The sequence below is a fragment of the Oreochromis niloticus genome, linkage group LG14 (genome assembly GCF_001858045.2).
Source record: "Oreochromis niloticus isolate F11D_XX linkage group LG14, O_niloticus_UMD_NMBU, whole genome shotgun sequence".
Taxonomy (NCBI): domain Eukaryota; kingdom Metazoa; phylum Chordata; class Actinopteri; order Cichliformes; family Cichlidae; genus Oreochromis; species Oreochromis niloticus.
The window spans coordinates 480276-496537 of NC_031979.2; positions in this window are offsets into that span (position 1 = coordinate 480276).

The window sequence follows — 16262 nt, forward strand, 5'->3', positions numbered from 1 at the left end:
AATGAAGCCAAAACGTCTCTATCGCCCCCTGGTGTCTGGCTGCAGTATAGGTCATAAACCCCGCCTCCTCCATGTTAGCGGATGGGACTGGGGTCAGACTAAAATAAATTTATTCTCCTCAGATAATTTTTTTCCAAAGATTCTTTCTTTTGTTATCAATAGTTCTCATCATGCTGATTGATGTCCAAGGGGTCTCCTTTCCCATAAGTTTGATTCTAATTCCTACCGCGGTGATGTTAAATTGGGGTGAAACGTCATCATAACAGCTTTGACTGGCAGCTGCAGTCACGGAGAAACTTGCGTATCTCTGTTCGGGAATAGCAGATAGAGCGTAGGCTCTGAGAGGAGGGCCAGCGTTTACGCTACGAAAACACGACCGAGTGTTTTAACCTGACAGCCTGAGGTGTTCTTCAGTAAACTGGACTACCCGACAGAAGGACCCGAGGCCCCGCTGCACTTTTTCGGTAAGTTAAACGTGTTTGTAAGCTAATCCGTAACTACCGTCCTTAGCTATGTCCTGAGACCTAGCTAGCTAAAATGAGCACTCGGCTGTCAGGGTTCGTTTAGCTAATCTGTGCAGGTGAATGAATTTACTAAAGAAATCAAGAGAAACGCCCCGGGCTGCTCAGTCACTAATTACTGTACTTTTATTATTATACTGTAAAAGCAACAGGCTGCACGCTGCTGCAGGTCCTGTGCAGAGCTGATTATTAAATATATGCAAACAACAGCATGTTTTCAGTCTCTTGCCACATCTGTAAAGACAGTAACATCTTTTTAAAAGCTTGTACTTCAGTAACTCCTCATTAATCAGGAACTATGGATTAAAGTACTGTAGTGTACTGTAATACTGAAAAAATGTAAGAGAAGAACTTCAGATCCTGAGTGTGTGAGGACAGAAGAATCAGCTTTATTTAAATTTTGAGGGATAAAATTTATATTTGAGTTTGTGATGGTTCTGTTGTCTTTGTGATTACAGGAGCTGCCCTCAGATTCAGACCTCAGCACCACCCAGTGACAGCAGACAGATCATCCAACATGTTCACATGTTAACTGCAAAATTCAATTCAATTCAATTCAATTTTATTTATATAGCGCCAAATCACAACAAAGGTCGCCTCAAGGCGCTTTATATTGTACAGTAGATAGCACAATAATAAATACAGAGAAAAACCCAACAATCATATGACCCCCTATGAGCAAGCACTTTGACGACAGTGGGAAGGAAAAACTCCCTTTTAACAGGAAGAAACCTCCGGCAGAACCAGGCTCAGGGAGGGGCGGCCATCTGCTGCGACCGGTTGGGGTGAAAGAAGGAAAACAGGATGAAAGACATGCTGTGGAAGAGAGACAGAGATTAATAACAGATATGATTCGATGCAGAGAGGTCTATTAGCACATAGTGAGTGAGAAAGGTGACTGGAAGGGAAAAACTCAATGCATCATGGGAATCCCCGGCAGCCTACGTCTATTGCAGCATAACTAAGGGAGGATTCAGGGTCACCTGGTCCAGCCCTAACTATATGCTTTAGCAAAAAGGAAAGTTTTAAGCCTAATCTTGAAAGTAGAGATAGTGTCTGTCTCCCGAATCCAAACTGGAAGCTGGTTCCACAGAAGAGGGGCCTGAAAACTGAAGGCTCTGCCTCCCATTCTACTTTTAAATACTCTAGGAACAACAAGTAGGCCTGCAGTGTGAGAGCGAAGTGCTCTAATAGGGTGATATGGTACTACAAGGTCATTAAGATAAGATGGGGCCTGATTATTTAAGACCTTGTATGTGAGGAGCAGGATTTTGAATTCAATTCTGGATTTAACAGGAAGCCAATGAAGGGAAGCCAAAACAGGAGAAATCTGCTCTCTCTTTCTAGTCCCTGTCAGTACCCTTGCTGCAGCATTTTGGATTAGCTGAAGGCTTTTCAGCGAGTTTTTAGGACAGCCTGATAATAATGAATTACAGTAGTCCAGCCTGGCAGTAATACATGCATGAACTAGTTTTTCAGCATCACTCTGAGACAGGATATTTCTAATTTTAGAGATGTTGCGCAAATGGAAGAAAGCAGTCTTACATATTTGTTTAATATGTGCGTTGAAGGACATGTCCTGGTCAAAAATGACTCCAAGGTTTCTCACAGTGTTACTGGAGGCCAAGGTAATGCCATCCAGAGTAAGAATCTGGTTAGATACCATATTTCTAAGATTTTCAGGGCCGAGTACAATAACCTCAGTTTGATCTGAATTAAGAAGCAGAAAGTTAGCGGCCATCCAGGTCTTTATGTCTTTAAGACATTCCTGCAGTTTAACTAAGTGGTCTGTGATACCTGGCTTCATGGATAGATAGAGCTGCGTGTCATCTGCATAGCAGTGAAAATTTATCCTATGTCTTCTAATGATGCTGCCTAAGGGAAGCATGTATAATGTAAATAGAATTGGTCCTAGCACCGAACCCTGTGGAACACCATAATTGACCTTAGTGTCTGAAGAGGACTCTCCATTTACATGTACAAATTGGAGTCTATTAGATAGATATGATACAAACCACTGCAGTGCAGTACCTGTAATACCTACAGCATGTTCTAATCGCTCTAATAGGATATTATGGTCAACAGTATCGAACACTGCACTGAGGTCTAGCAGGACAAGCACAGAGATGAGTCCACTGTCAGAGGCCATAAGAAGATCATTTGTAACCTTCACTAAAGCTGTTTCTGTGCTGTGCTGAGCTCTGAAACCTGACTGAAACGCTTCAAATAAGCCATTCCTCTGCAGATGATCTGTTAGCTGTTTGACAACTACTCTTTCAAGGATTTTTGATATGAAAGGAAGGTTGGAGATTGGCCTATAATTAGCTAAGACAGCTGGGTCTAGAGATGGCTTTTTAAGTAAAGGTTTAACTACAGCCAGCTTGAAGGCCTGTGGTACATAGCCGATTATTAGAGACAGGTTGATCATATTTAAGATTGAAGCATTAATTAATGGCAGGACTTCTTTGAGCAGTTTTGTAGGAATGGGGTCTAAAAGACACGTTGATGGTTTGGAGGAAGTAATTATTGAAGTTAACTCAGAAAGATCAATTGGAGAAAAAGAGTCTAACTTAACATCAATGGTACTAAAAGTAGCTGTAGATAATATTACATCTGTGGGATGATTATTGGTAATTTTTTCTCTAATGATAAAAATTTTATTTGTGAAGAAGTTCATGAAGTCATTACTAGTTAACGTTAAAGGGATTGTTGGCTCAGTAGAGCTCTGACTGTTTGTCAGCCTGGCTACAGTGCTGAAGAGAAACCTGGGGTTGTTCTTATTTTCTTCAATCAGTGACGAATAGTAAGATGTTCTGGCTTTGCGGAGGGCTTTCTTATAAAGCAGCAAACTATTTCTCCAGGCTAAATGATGATCCTCTAAATTTGTGACACGCCATTTCCTCTCCAGCTTACGAGTTATCTGCTTTAGGCTACGTGTTTGAGAATTATACCACGGAGTCAGGTACTTCTGATTTGAGGCTTTAGTTTTCACAGGAGCTACAGTATCCAGAGTCGTACGTAGTGAGGAGGTAAAATTATTAACAAGATAATCAACCTCTGTTGGAGTAGCGTTCAGATAGCTGCTCTGCTCTATGTTGGTACAGGGCATTGAAGATGATAACAGTGGGTGGATTATATTCTTAAACTTAGTTACAGCACTTTCAGAAAGACATCTACTTTGATAAAGTCTACTCTCCACTGCTGTGTAATCAATTATTGTAAATGTAAATGTTATCAGGAAATGATCAGACAGCAGAGGGTTTTCAGGAAACACTGTTAAATGTTCAGTTTCTATGCCATACGTTAAAACAAGATCTAGAGTGTGATTAAAGTGGTGGGTGGGTTCTTTTACATTTTGAGAGAAGCCAATTGAGTCTAATAACAGATTAAATGCCATGTTGAGGCTGTCATTTTTAGCATCTAAATGAACTGATGAAAACAGTACAAAGGTTAAAGTACCACATGTCCTGTAGTGAAAGCTGCAGCTTTATTGATAAAGTTAAAGACAAAAAAACAAAAGGATTAGTCACTCATGTAACTGTGTCACTATATATCAGCATTAACAGGACCTCAGTTTGATGTTTCACAAAGCTGCTGATCTCAGACCTGCACAGCTTCTGTTTTAATCACTTGATGTACTCAGCTGCATGAAGAGCATATGAGATTTTCTCTGGCACAATCAAATAAAACCTGATGAAGGTCAAAGGTCGTCACTTGTATGTTGAACTACAAACTTGTGATCTGGAATTCTTTCACAGTTCTTTGCACATAGTGTGTTATTTACCATAAAGTGATTCAGAGTTATTCATACCAGAGTAACCAGAGAGGATCATATATTTTTAAATATATAACTTTCCACAGGACTGAATATAATATCTTTATGTAAAAGTCTGCAGCCTCTGGGAAGTATCCGAGTATTTATAACATTACACAAACCAAAGGTCTCCATCACAGTGTTCATGAAATGCTGGGTTTATCCATCTCCTGGATCGGGCCTACGGAGGAGTGCTGAAGATTTCCCTGTGAGGGAGCTGCTGGTGAAGATCATGAGTCCTGCTTGATCAATGCGATGAGCTTCAGTCTTCATGGTGTTTCTTAAATGATGCCTCTCTCAGTGGGTCAACAGAACTTCTGGCACAGGACAGCTGTGATGAAAGAAAAGGAAGAAGTTTCTCCAAACCTCTGGACCCAGGAAACCCAGCTTGGTCCTGATGGTTTCCCTCACTAGTTTCTCTCCAGGGTGAATGTAGCTGTTGATATAATATGGACTCTGTTATTAAATGAAAAGAATAAATCACACTACACTACTGAAACGTTCTGCTGCTGTTTTTAAAGTCTCCATGTTACCAGGCTGTAGAGGGCTCTGAAGATTTAAACAGTTTTAGATCCATTACACTCACAGTCTTATGTTAAAATCTCAAAGGACAGCATTATATTTTTGATATTAACAGTAACTCTGGGCCTCTGTAGCGTGTGCAGATGATCTCATCGCTGTCTAAAAATGGATAACAAACATAAGAAGTGCTGAATCCTTCAATAACACAGACTATTAAGAATATTAGGTGTGTAGCATCACTAACTAGCTAGCAACAAGCCTCCAACACAGTGCGTATGCTAGCGGCTAATCTAGCAAACGAATTAACAACAAAGTGATTTTAGAACTATAAGATGATAAACTGTGTGTCTTTTTTTTATAACAGTGACATGGTTGTATTTACCTTAATTAAACGAGTCGTCAGCGGTAAACCAGCAAAAGAACTCGAGCAGCCGGGCTACGTAAAAAGTGTAGGGGGGCGTGTTTGCGGTCACGTTCAGCGGGTGTGTGGGCGGGAGCGTTACACAGTCGCTCCACCTCAAGTCACTACTGCACAGACTCTGGCTCCAAATTTGCAAGATGGCAGCATCCACAAGTGGGATATTTTGGCTTCATTTTTGCACAATGGGAGGAGGCGGGGTCGCGTCGTCCATGTTTTCTACAGTCAATGGGCTGAACCCGTTGGCCAGCTTCCCTCAGGGTCACTCCATGGTTGATTACATGGTCCACTATTGTAGCTCTGATGTCATCAGCAATTCTATTTCTTACTCTTCTTACCCTTCCTCTTCCCCCTCCTCGTCCTCCTCTTGCTCCTCCTTGTCCTCTTCCTCTAACTTCACCTCCTTGTCGTCCTCTTCGTCCTACTTCTTCACCTCCACGTCCTCTTCCCCGTTCTCCTCTAATTCTCACTCTTCCTGCTCCCTCCATTGTACTCCACACACACAGCTTACCTGTAGCTTATTCATAGTGCTTAGGCTGATTGCAAAGTGAACTAATTATCTAACACAGTTTTCACATGTGTCAGTGTGCCAGACAGTTGGCAAAATAGTGTAAATAATGGCCATAAATGTGTATAGTTTTGCTAGGAGTGTGTTGATCATTTGGAAATTGAGTGTAAAGCCGTGAGTTGTGTTTACAGTTCTGCAAAAAGAGTGCTGTGCATTGGATTGTAGCTACAGTTTTGCAAGGTGTGTGTTACAAAATGGCAAACTGAGTGCAAAGCAGTGTTTGTGCTTTTAGTTTTGCAAACTCAGTGAGTGGTTTTGCTATAAGTATTAATAGTTTTAGAAATTATGCTATAAGAATCACAGTTGGGGTTTAAGCATTCAGGAAAAAGTGTAATAAGCGAGCAAGTGATTCTTCTGTTCTGCCTAAACCTGGTAATATAGAGACAATTAGCCATGCAGCTACTCATAGTGACTGTCTTACCTGCTCACCTGCTCTGTCACCAGAACTCTATGACAGTAACCAAATGGACTCGGTTAAGTTCTGCGTTCCACGGTCTGACCATTTGAACTCTGTGCACCAGGCATTTAGCTCAGTCTCCGCAAAGACTGTTCAGGAAGCTCCTCACAAAACTACTTGTCTTATTTCCTATGGGACTGTCACTCAAACCTTGGACTGTGCCACGCCTCAGCTGGTAAACGTAAATGGCAACAGAGTGCCACCTGCCATAGTTAAACTGGCTAAAATGTTTGGACTTAGTGCCTCAGAACTAAAGGATCAGGTTGAGTTTTGTGTTTCACAGCCATTTATACGTAAACCAGCTCGCCATGCTTGTGTGTCAGTCCCTGTTAACACTGAGGTTACACCTCAAGAGACTGTTGTTGGTATTGTTACTCCCCTGGACTTTGCAGCCCACCAGCTGGTTTATTCTGAGACGGCCTGTGAAAATACACCTGCTTCTCTAATCACTCCTTCTGAGCTGAGTTACTGACCCAGAGTTTGCTAAGCCTGAATCTGTCTGTACAATGACGGTTTCAAAGACTGCTGCCGCCGTCTTCCATGCGGCCGGCCTCCGGACCTGCTCTGCCGCCGTCTTCCACGCGGCCGCGACCTGCTCAGTTGCCCATGCCGCTGCCACTTTTCCCGTGGTCGGCCCCCCGAAACATTGAACTGTGGACTGTTATGCCGTTGGTCTGTGGGTGGACCCCTAAACCGTTTCTGGACTCATGGTTGACCGAGCCCCTCAGTTTGAGTTTTGGGCTCCTGGTGCTGGAAGTTTAATGTCTTTGGACTGCTTTCCTGGACTCCAGTGTTTTTGCTTTGAATTGTTTTCCTGTGTTTCTGGACTTTGGAATCATGCTCCCTGTGTGTGGTTTTGTTTCGGTCCCTCCGTCCTGGGCCCCCTCTGCCCGCCCTGGTTGGATGTTTTTTCGGGTTTGGACTGTTGGGAGCTAGCCTTGAGGGGGGGGGGGGGTCATGGTCCTGGGTCATTTTGACCCAGTGTTCTTAGTTTTCTTATGTTTTTGTATTTTGTTCTTTATTCATTCCATGGTTCCTATTCCAGTTTAGTTTACTAGTTTCCCCCTCGTGTCTCTACCCCCTGTGTCCCCCTCCACGTATCTGTAAGTCCCCATGCCTCGTTTCTTGTACTGGTTTCTGTATCGCCTCTTTCCCGTTCTGTTAATAAAGCTATATTTTGAGTCAAGTCCCTGTTCTGGGGAGTTTGCGTTTGGGTCCGGTTCCTGCCTGCACACAGCTGATTGTGACAAAAGCTATTTTGACCTCTGGTGCAGTCCGACGAAGTCGGGGCTGTTGACTAAAAGAGGAATGTTTCGGCCTGTGAACAGGATCAGCCATCCCTCCACCCACCCATCTAATTGTCAGTTCTGTTACGTTTAATAATTGCTTTGCCTTGAGCTGTGTTTGACGGTCTTTCTTCCCACCCACTGAGGACAGTGGAGCTACTGTTGCATTTATTTCAAAAAACAAAGGGTCTTTATACTCACGGGCTTCCTAAATTCCTTCCAGAATTCAGTCTTATTGTTGTTGTAATTGTTGCAGATGTCTCAGTGTTGTAGACAACATGCCGTCTGCACAAAAAACGTTTCTCCAACATGTGTTTTGAGCACTTAGTGGGAAAGGACATAATTATTTTTGTAAAAGGAAAAAAAAAAATCACATTTTATTTCATTTTATTTTATTCAAAAGTTTATTGAATTTTTCTCCCCAAAAGTCTGTCTTGGCTCGATCCCCACATGGACAGTTTGGGTTATGGTTACTGCCTAGATTTTGTTTTTGTTTTTTTGTTCTTGGGTTTTTGTGCTCCTCTTCTCTCATCCTTTTTCTATCATCCCAACAAGTCAAAACGTTTCTACCAGAAGGAGAGACATCAAATCCCCACCCACTTCATTCATAGACCTACCCTTTCCTCTGGACTGGAGAACAGCTGAAGATACAACAGTATAAAATCATCACATTTACCTGGCTATTTTGAACCTTTTTGTAACTTTTCAATATTTTCTTATAGGCATAAACATGTTTTTTATTTTCCCAAGAAAAACTCATTGAGGTTAAAATCTCATTAACAAAGGTGACCTGGAGACAAACATTTTAAAAATGTTACTGTGAACAGTTAGCTGATAAACAGTAAGTGTTGCTTCTGCTTGTTTCTGAGAGCAAGGAGGCTTCGGTCTGTTTGGGGTTGCTGACTGTCATCGATTGAGCCCACCTCTCCAAACACCCATCACTAATGGTTGACTTGGGACCGAAAAGAGATTTTCATCAAATCAGCAAAACAATTCCAATGACAAACTTATCTGCACACAATCTCCTGCAGTAGTTTTAAACTCTTGGTGGCGTTGTCACTCGCTCGTTTGCTCGCTCTGCAGTAGAGTATCACTTCCTGTTCCTGCTCAAACACAGTGGTGTTTCTGAGTAGCTTATCTGCTTAGCAATTTAATTAAAAACTTTTAAATACATTCTTTTTTTCATAGTATAATCTTAACGTGCTTCATCCAAAGCACCCTTTCTGTGTACTCACTACCTAATTTATAGCCAAAGTATTCACTCACTGTCTCTGTACTGTTTCGCTAGCTTAGCTTAGCTCGTAGCCGACTCGTTAGCACCATGGCTACTTCACCTGTCCCTCCTGCACTTTCCTGCTCATTGTGTCAGATGTTTAGCTACTCCTCGGCCTCCTTTAGCAGTAATGATACCTGTAATAAATGTAGCATATTTGCAGCTCTGGAGGCCAGGATTACTGAATTGGAGACTCGGCTTCGCACCCTTCATTCACCCGTAGCTAGCCAGGCCCCTGTAGCTGGTGCAGCCGAAGATGGCGTAGGCCCCGCTAGCTGTTCCCCGGCAGACCCCAAGCAGCTGGGGAAAGAGGGCGGCTGGGTGACGGTGAGGAGGAAGCATAGTCTTAAACAGAAGCCCCAGGTACACCACCAACCTGTTCATGTGTCTAACCGTTTTTCCCCACTCGGCGACACACCCGCCGGGGGTCAAACTCTGGTAATTGGTGATTCTGTTCTCAGACATGTGAAGCTAGAGACACCGGCAACCATAGTCAGTTGTCTTCCAGGGGCCAGAGCAGGCGACATTGAGGGAAACTTAAAACTGCTGGCTAAGGCTAAACGTAAATACAGTAAAATCATAATTCACGTCGGCAGTAATGACACCCGGTTACGCCAATCGGAGGTCACTAAAATCAATATTGAATCGGTGTGTAACTTTGCCAAAACAATGTTGGACTCTGTAGTTTACTCTGGTCCCCTCCCCAATCAGACCAGGAGTGACATGTTTAGCCGCATGTTCTCCTTAAATTGCTGGCTGTCTGAGTGGTGTCCCAGAAACGATGTGGGCTTCATAGATAATTGGCAAACCTTCTGGAGGAAACCTGGTCTTGTTAGGAGAGACGGCATCCATCCCACTTTGGATGGAGCAGCTCTCATTTCTAGAAATATGGACCAATTTATTAAACCCCCCAAAATATGACTATCCAGAGTTGGGACCAGGAAGCAGAGTTGCAGTCTTACACGCCTCTCTGCAGCTTCTCTCCTCCTGCTACCCCCCCCCCCCCGAACCCCATCTCCATAGAGACTGTGTCAGCTCCCAAAAAGACAAAAAACAAACTAAAAACCAGCAACAAACAATCTCCAAAAGTTGAATCTGTTCATCTGGACGTAGCGTTTGGTGGGAGAAACGTTTCGTCACTCATCCAAGTGACTTCTTCAGTCTCAGCTGACTGCAGGTTTCCCCAAACCTTATAAACAGTACATTTGCATAATGACTGAACCCAGCCCACTGAAGGAACAATGGGCTGTGAGGTCAGTTTCCTTACGTGAAAAGGGAAAGACCATCTCTGAATCGAGGGGGGCTAAGGGTACATCTTTCGCCATCTTACAATGCTGTGATTGCAGCCATTCCCCAACTCTCTGTGAATGGTACTCATGGCCATTGATCAGTGTTCTTTGATCAGTGGGTTTTGGTCAGTGATTGTTCATCAATGGTCATGGGAATTTGCATAATTATGATTAAGGAACTGACCTCACAGCCCATTGTTCCTTCAGTCAAGTTATGTTAGTACATGACTTAATAATTGTTCAACAAATCGATTTACTCTGCCTTACAGAAACCTGGTTGCAGCCGGATGATTATGTTAGTTTAAATGAATCAACACAGGCCGAGGGGGCGGTGTGGCAGCAATTTTTCACACCAGCCTATTAATTAACCAAAGACCAAGACAGACTTTTAATTCATTTGAAAGCCTGATGCTTAGCCTCGTCCACCCCAGCTGTAAAACTCAGAAACCAGTCTTACTTGTTATCATCTATCGTCCACCTGGGCCTTACACAGAGTTTCTCTCTGATTTCTCAGACTTTTTATCTGATTTAGTGCTCAGCTCAGATAAAATAATTATTGTGGGTGATTTTAACATCCATGTAGATGCTAAAAATGACAGCCTCAACATGGCATTTAATCTGTTATTAGACTCAATTGGCTTCTCTCAAAATGTAAAAGAACCCACCCACCACTTTAATCACACTCTAGATCAGGGGTCGGCAACCTTTCTGATGGCGAGTGCCATTTAAAATTTCCTCAGAAGTCAGTGTGCCATATGATTGCATTAGCAATAAATTTAATAACGCTCTATATGAACAGTTACACATTATATAGAACCACTTTATAGAATTACATTTGTTTGCAGATGTTGGCAGCTATCAGCGAATAGTTATCAGCTATTTTGAAAGAAAAAAAGACTTTTTATCCATAACAGCAAATGAACTGTACAACAGAAAATACAAATGCTATTTATGGTCTCCTCACAACAATGATAAGAAAAATAAATTAAGCCAATATGGCATGTCTGTTAATACAGAGACACACATATTAATGTGATCACTGGTCTCCCACTCAGGGACACAGGTCTCCGAGTGTCCAGCATTCAGACGGCTACCTGAGGACACTCATGTGAGAGAAAATCTGCTCACACAGATATGTAGAGCCAAATACTGTCAATAAGGCCTCTGCAATGTTCTGAAGACAGTTAAACTTGTCAGGTAGTGATGTCCAGCAGGTGAAAATGCAGCTCCATGAACACGCACAGCTGTGGATTCCAGCTGTTTCAATGTTGCATTAACTCAGCCAGCATTTTGACTAAAGATGGGCCCACTAGGTATTAAAGCCATAAAGCCTTTGAATGAAAACAAACGCTGTTGTGACAGTGATGTACACTGTCTTTTGGGTATATGTATGATTTCTATACATTTTACATCAGATAAAAACTTTGGTTGTAAGCTTCAGATAATTATTTAATAACAGCAAGACATTTTAAATGAGAAGAATCGATCAGTTTCATGATTAAAGTAGCAACAGGAGAGAGAGGGGAGAGAATGAGAGAAGAAGAGGCAGCTGTGCAGCGTAATGACAGAATAAATCCACCTTTGTGTCTTTTTCCATTCTAGCTGAAGTCCGGGACAAACTGCGTCCCTTCTCAGCTCAACACGAAACGCGTAATAATTTCTCTGAATGCAGGACGATTCCGTCTTTTTAAGGGATGGTTGGCAACTCTACTAACTAACCTTATGAATAAAATAAAGTTCACTATCAGTAACATCATAGCACCCACCCAGCTGTATAGAAACTCTGTCATGCTAGCTAGTACGCAGCACGAGTTATTGTAACTGACTGTAAAAAGTCAGCACAATGAAAATAAACTCCACCTAAACTTCGTTTATATCTGACCCAGATAGACTGCAGGTCATAACTTCTTACCTGAAGTTCAGTTCACCTGATACTCGGACCGGTGGCTGCCTCGGGTCTCTCCTCCTGCCTCCCCTCTCCCTCATCCACCTGCTGGCCTCCACCACTTGCTAATGTTACTGAATCTGTGGAAGCTCCGCCATAGCCACCACCAAACAGTTGAGTTATTTTTAGACACCGGCCAGCATCTGGCCAATCCACCACCTTTCATTGTTTATACTGTTACAAAAAAAAAAGAAAAAAAAAAAATCATCGGGCCACCGAGCAAATGCCCGGTATGCCCGATGGCCAGTCCAGCTATGGTCGTGCCATCAGTTAACCCTTCGCGTGCCAACTGTGGCACGCGTGCCTAGGGTTGCAGACCCCTGCTCTAGATCTTGTTTTAACATATGGCATAGAAACTGAACATTTAACAGTGTTTCCTGAAAACCCTCTGCTGTCTGATCATTTCCTGATAACATTTACATTTACAATAATTGATTACACAGCAGTGGAGAGTAGACTTTATCACAGTAGATGTCTTTCTGAAAGTGCTGTAACTAAGTTTAAGAATATAATCCACCCACTGTTATCATCTTCAATGCCCTGTACCAACATAGAGCAGAGCAGCTATCTGAACGCTACTCCAACAGAGGTCGATCATCTTGTTAATAATTTTACCTCCTCACTACGTACGACTCTGGATACTGTAGCTCCTGTGAAAACTAAGGCCTCAAATCAGAAGTACCTGACTCCGTGGTATAATTCTCAAACACGTAGCCTAAAGCAGATAACTCGTAAGCTGGAGAGGAAATGGCGTGTCACAAATTTAGAGGATCATCATTTAGCCTGGAGAAATAGTTTGCTGCTTTATAAGAAAGCCCTCCACAAAGCCAGAACATCTTTCTATTCGTCACTGATTGAAGAAAATAAGAACAACCCCAGGTTTCTCTTCAGCACTGTAGCCAGGCTGACAAACAGTCAGAGCTCTACTGAGCCAACAATCCCTTTAACGTTAACTAGTAATGACTTCATGAACTTCTTCACAAATAAAATTCTTATCATTAGAGAAAAACTTACCAATAATCATCCCACAGATGTAATATTATCTACAGCTACTTTTAGTACCATCGATGTTAAGTTAGACTCTTTTTCTCCAATTGATCTTTCTGAGTTAACTTCAATAATTACTTCCTCCAAACCATCAACGTGTCTTTTAGACCCCATTCCTACAAAACTGCTCAAAGAAGTCCTGCCATTAATTAATGCTTCAATCTTAAATATGATCAACCTATCTCTAATAATCGGCTATGTACCACAGGCCTTCAAGCTGGCTGTAGTTAAACCTTTACTCAAAAAGCATCTCTAGACCCAGCTGTCTTAGCTAATTATAGGCCAATCTCCAACCTTCCTTTCATATCAAACATCCTTGAAAGAGTAGTTGTCAAACAGCTAACAGATCATCTGCAGAGGAATGGCTTATTTGAAGAGTTTCAGTCAGGTTTCAGAGCTCATCACAGCACAGAAACAGCTTTAGTGAAGGTTACAAATGATCTTCTTATGGCCTCTGACAGTGGACTCATCTCTGTGCTTGTCCTGTTAGACCTCAGTGCAGCGTTCGATACTGTTGATCATAATATCCTATTAGAGCGATTAGAACATGCTGTAGGTATTACAGGTACTGTGCTGCAGTGGTTTATATCATATCTATCTAATAGACTCCAATTTGTGCATGTAAATGGAGAGTCCTCTTCACACACTAAGGTCAATTATGGTGTTCCACAGGGTTCAGTGCTAGGACCAATTCTGTTTACATTATACATGCTTCCCTTAGGCAGCATCATTAGAAGACATATCATACATTTTCACTGCTATGCAGATGACACCCAGCTCTATCTATCCATGAAGCCAGGTAACACACACCAATTAGTTAAACTGCAGGAATGTCTTAAAGACATAAAGACCTGGATGGCCGCTAACTTTCTGCTTCTTAATTCAGATCAAACTGAGGTTAAATTGACAGTTTTTAAAAATAACTTTAATTGCAAGCAGCTCAATTTACCGGTTCCCCCCTCCAGTTTTGAACTTTTGATGTTTGAACTGGGACGTCATCAACCGGTTTTGTGCGGTAATCTACCGACCACCGAAGCTTAACAAAGACTTTTTAAATGACTTTTCATGTTTCTTGGCTGACATTGTGCCTAAATATGATCGGATTTTAATAGTTGGTGATTTTAATATTCATGTCTGTTGCTCTGATGAACTGCTTGCTCAGGAGTTTTTAAATCTTATTCAGTCTTTTAACTTTGTACAGTCTGTACAAGGCCCTACACACCAGCAGGGGCACACTCTTGACCTGGTATTATCGTGTGGTTTATCTGTTTTTAATTTGGAAATTGGGGATTCCGTGTTTTCCGATCACAAACCTGTTTTATTTGACATTTCTCTTGTGCATGAGTTTAAAGCTCGTGCTCCACCCAGGTGCTGTCAAATCTTTAATTCTTCCACTGCTGCGCTCTTCTCCTCAACTTTTATAGAAAAAAATGCTTTTATTGACCCTGAAATTAGTTTAGGACTTAGTCCGGATGAGCTGCTTTTGCAGTTCCAAGAAACCTGTACTGAGACCCTAAACATTATGGCCCCATTAAAACCAGGCGCCCTAAACGTATTCCCCAGCCCTGGTTAAATGAAGCCACCCGAGCGGTCAGACGTCAATGCAGGAGAGCAGAGCGAAAGTGGAAGAAGGACAAATTGCAGGTTTCTTTTGAAATGTTAAAGGACTGTTGGAAATGCTATCAAAATACAGTGAAAAATGAGAAAAATAGCCATTTTTCTCAGGTGATTGCATCAAATTGTCATAATCCCCGCGCACTTTATAAGACCATCAGTTCTATTTTAAATGTGCCCCAGTCTGCCACCCTGGAAGGCTCTGCTAACAGATGTAATCAGTTTCTTTCTTTTTTGTAAACAAGGTTGAATCCATCAGGTCAGCAATAGTACCTCCTACATATGACCCATCCACGTTTAGTCCCTGTTCAGCTGCCTTATACCAGTTTGAACCATCTCAATTACACTTCTTAACGAGATGGTTAGACAAATTAAACCCTCTGGTTCTCCCGTGGATGTGATCCCTGCATGGCTCTTTAAAGAGGTTTTCCCTTCAATTGGAACCTCAGTCCTTGCTATTATAAATAGCAGTATTACTTCCAGTGTGGTTCCTGATGGTTTTAAACATGCAATTGTTAGCCCTTTATTAAAAAAACCTGGCCTTGACCCTTTAGTTTGCTCAAATTTTAGACCTATTTCAAGACTTCCATTCCTTTCAAAGTTATTGGAAAAAATAGTTTTTACCCAATTTAATGCATTTTTAGATGCTAATGGCATCATGGAACTTTTTCAGTCTGGTTTTAAACATCTACACTCAACTGAAACAGCACTTTTACGTGTTTTTAACGATATCTTTTTAGCTACTGATTGTGGAAGTTCCGTGATCCTTGTGCTTTTAGATCTTACTGCAGCGTTTGACACTGTTGACCACAATATTCTTATCTCTCGTTTGGAACACCTGGTTGGCATCAAAGGTGCAGCACTGGATTGGCTTCGCTCATATTTGAGTTGCAGAATGTTTAGTGTTAAAGTTGAAAATTTTGAGTCCCCCTTTCTTGTGGGGTGCCCCAGGGCTCAATCCTTGGCCCTCTTCTTTTTTCATTATACCTGCTCCCTTTGGGGTCTATTTACAGAAAACATGAAATATCCTTTCACTGTTACGCAGACGACTGCCAAATTTATTTGCCTTTAGCACCAAATGGCCCAGGCTCCATCCAAATCCTTTTAAACTGCCTTGAAGATGTCAAAGCTTGGATGGCTCTGAACTTTTTGAGTTTCAATGAGAGTAAAACGGAGGTGATTGTATTTAGACCTAATAATATTTCATGCAACCCGCTCGTAAATTGTGGTTGGCTAGGGTCTTATATCAAGCAGCATGTGACAAACCTGGGAGTCATTATGGACTCAAATTTTAAATTGAACAAACATATTAATTCGGTGTTGCCAAAAAGCTTTTTCCAGCTGAGGCAAATAGCAAAGCTGAAGCCAGTTTTGTCAAGACGTGACATGGAGAAGGTAATACATGCCTTTATTTCAACACGGCTTGACTACTGCAATGCACTTTATGTTGGAGTCAGCCAAGGGTCTCTTGCTCGTCTTCAGCTTGTTCAAAATGCTGCTGCCCGCCT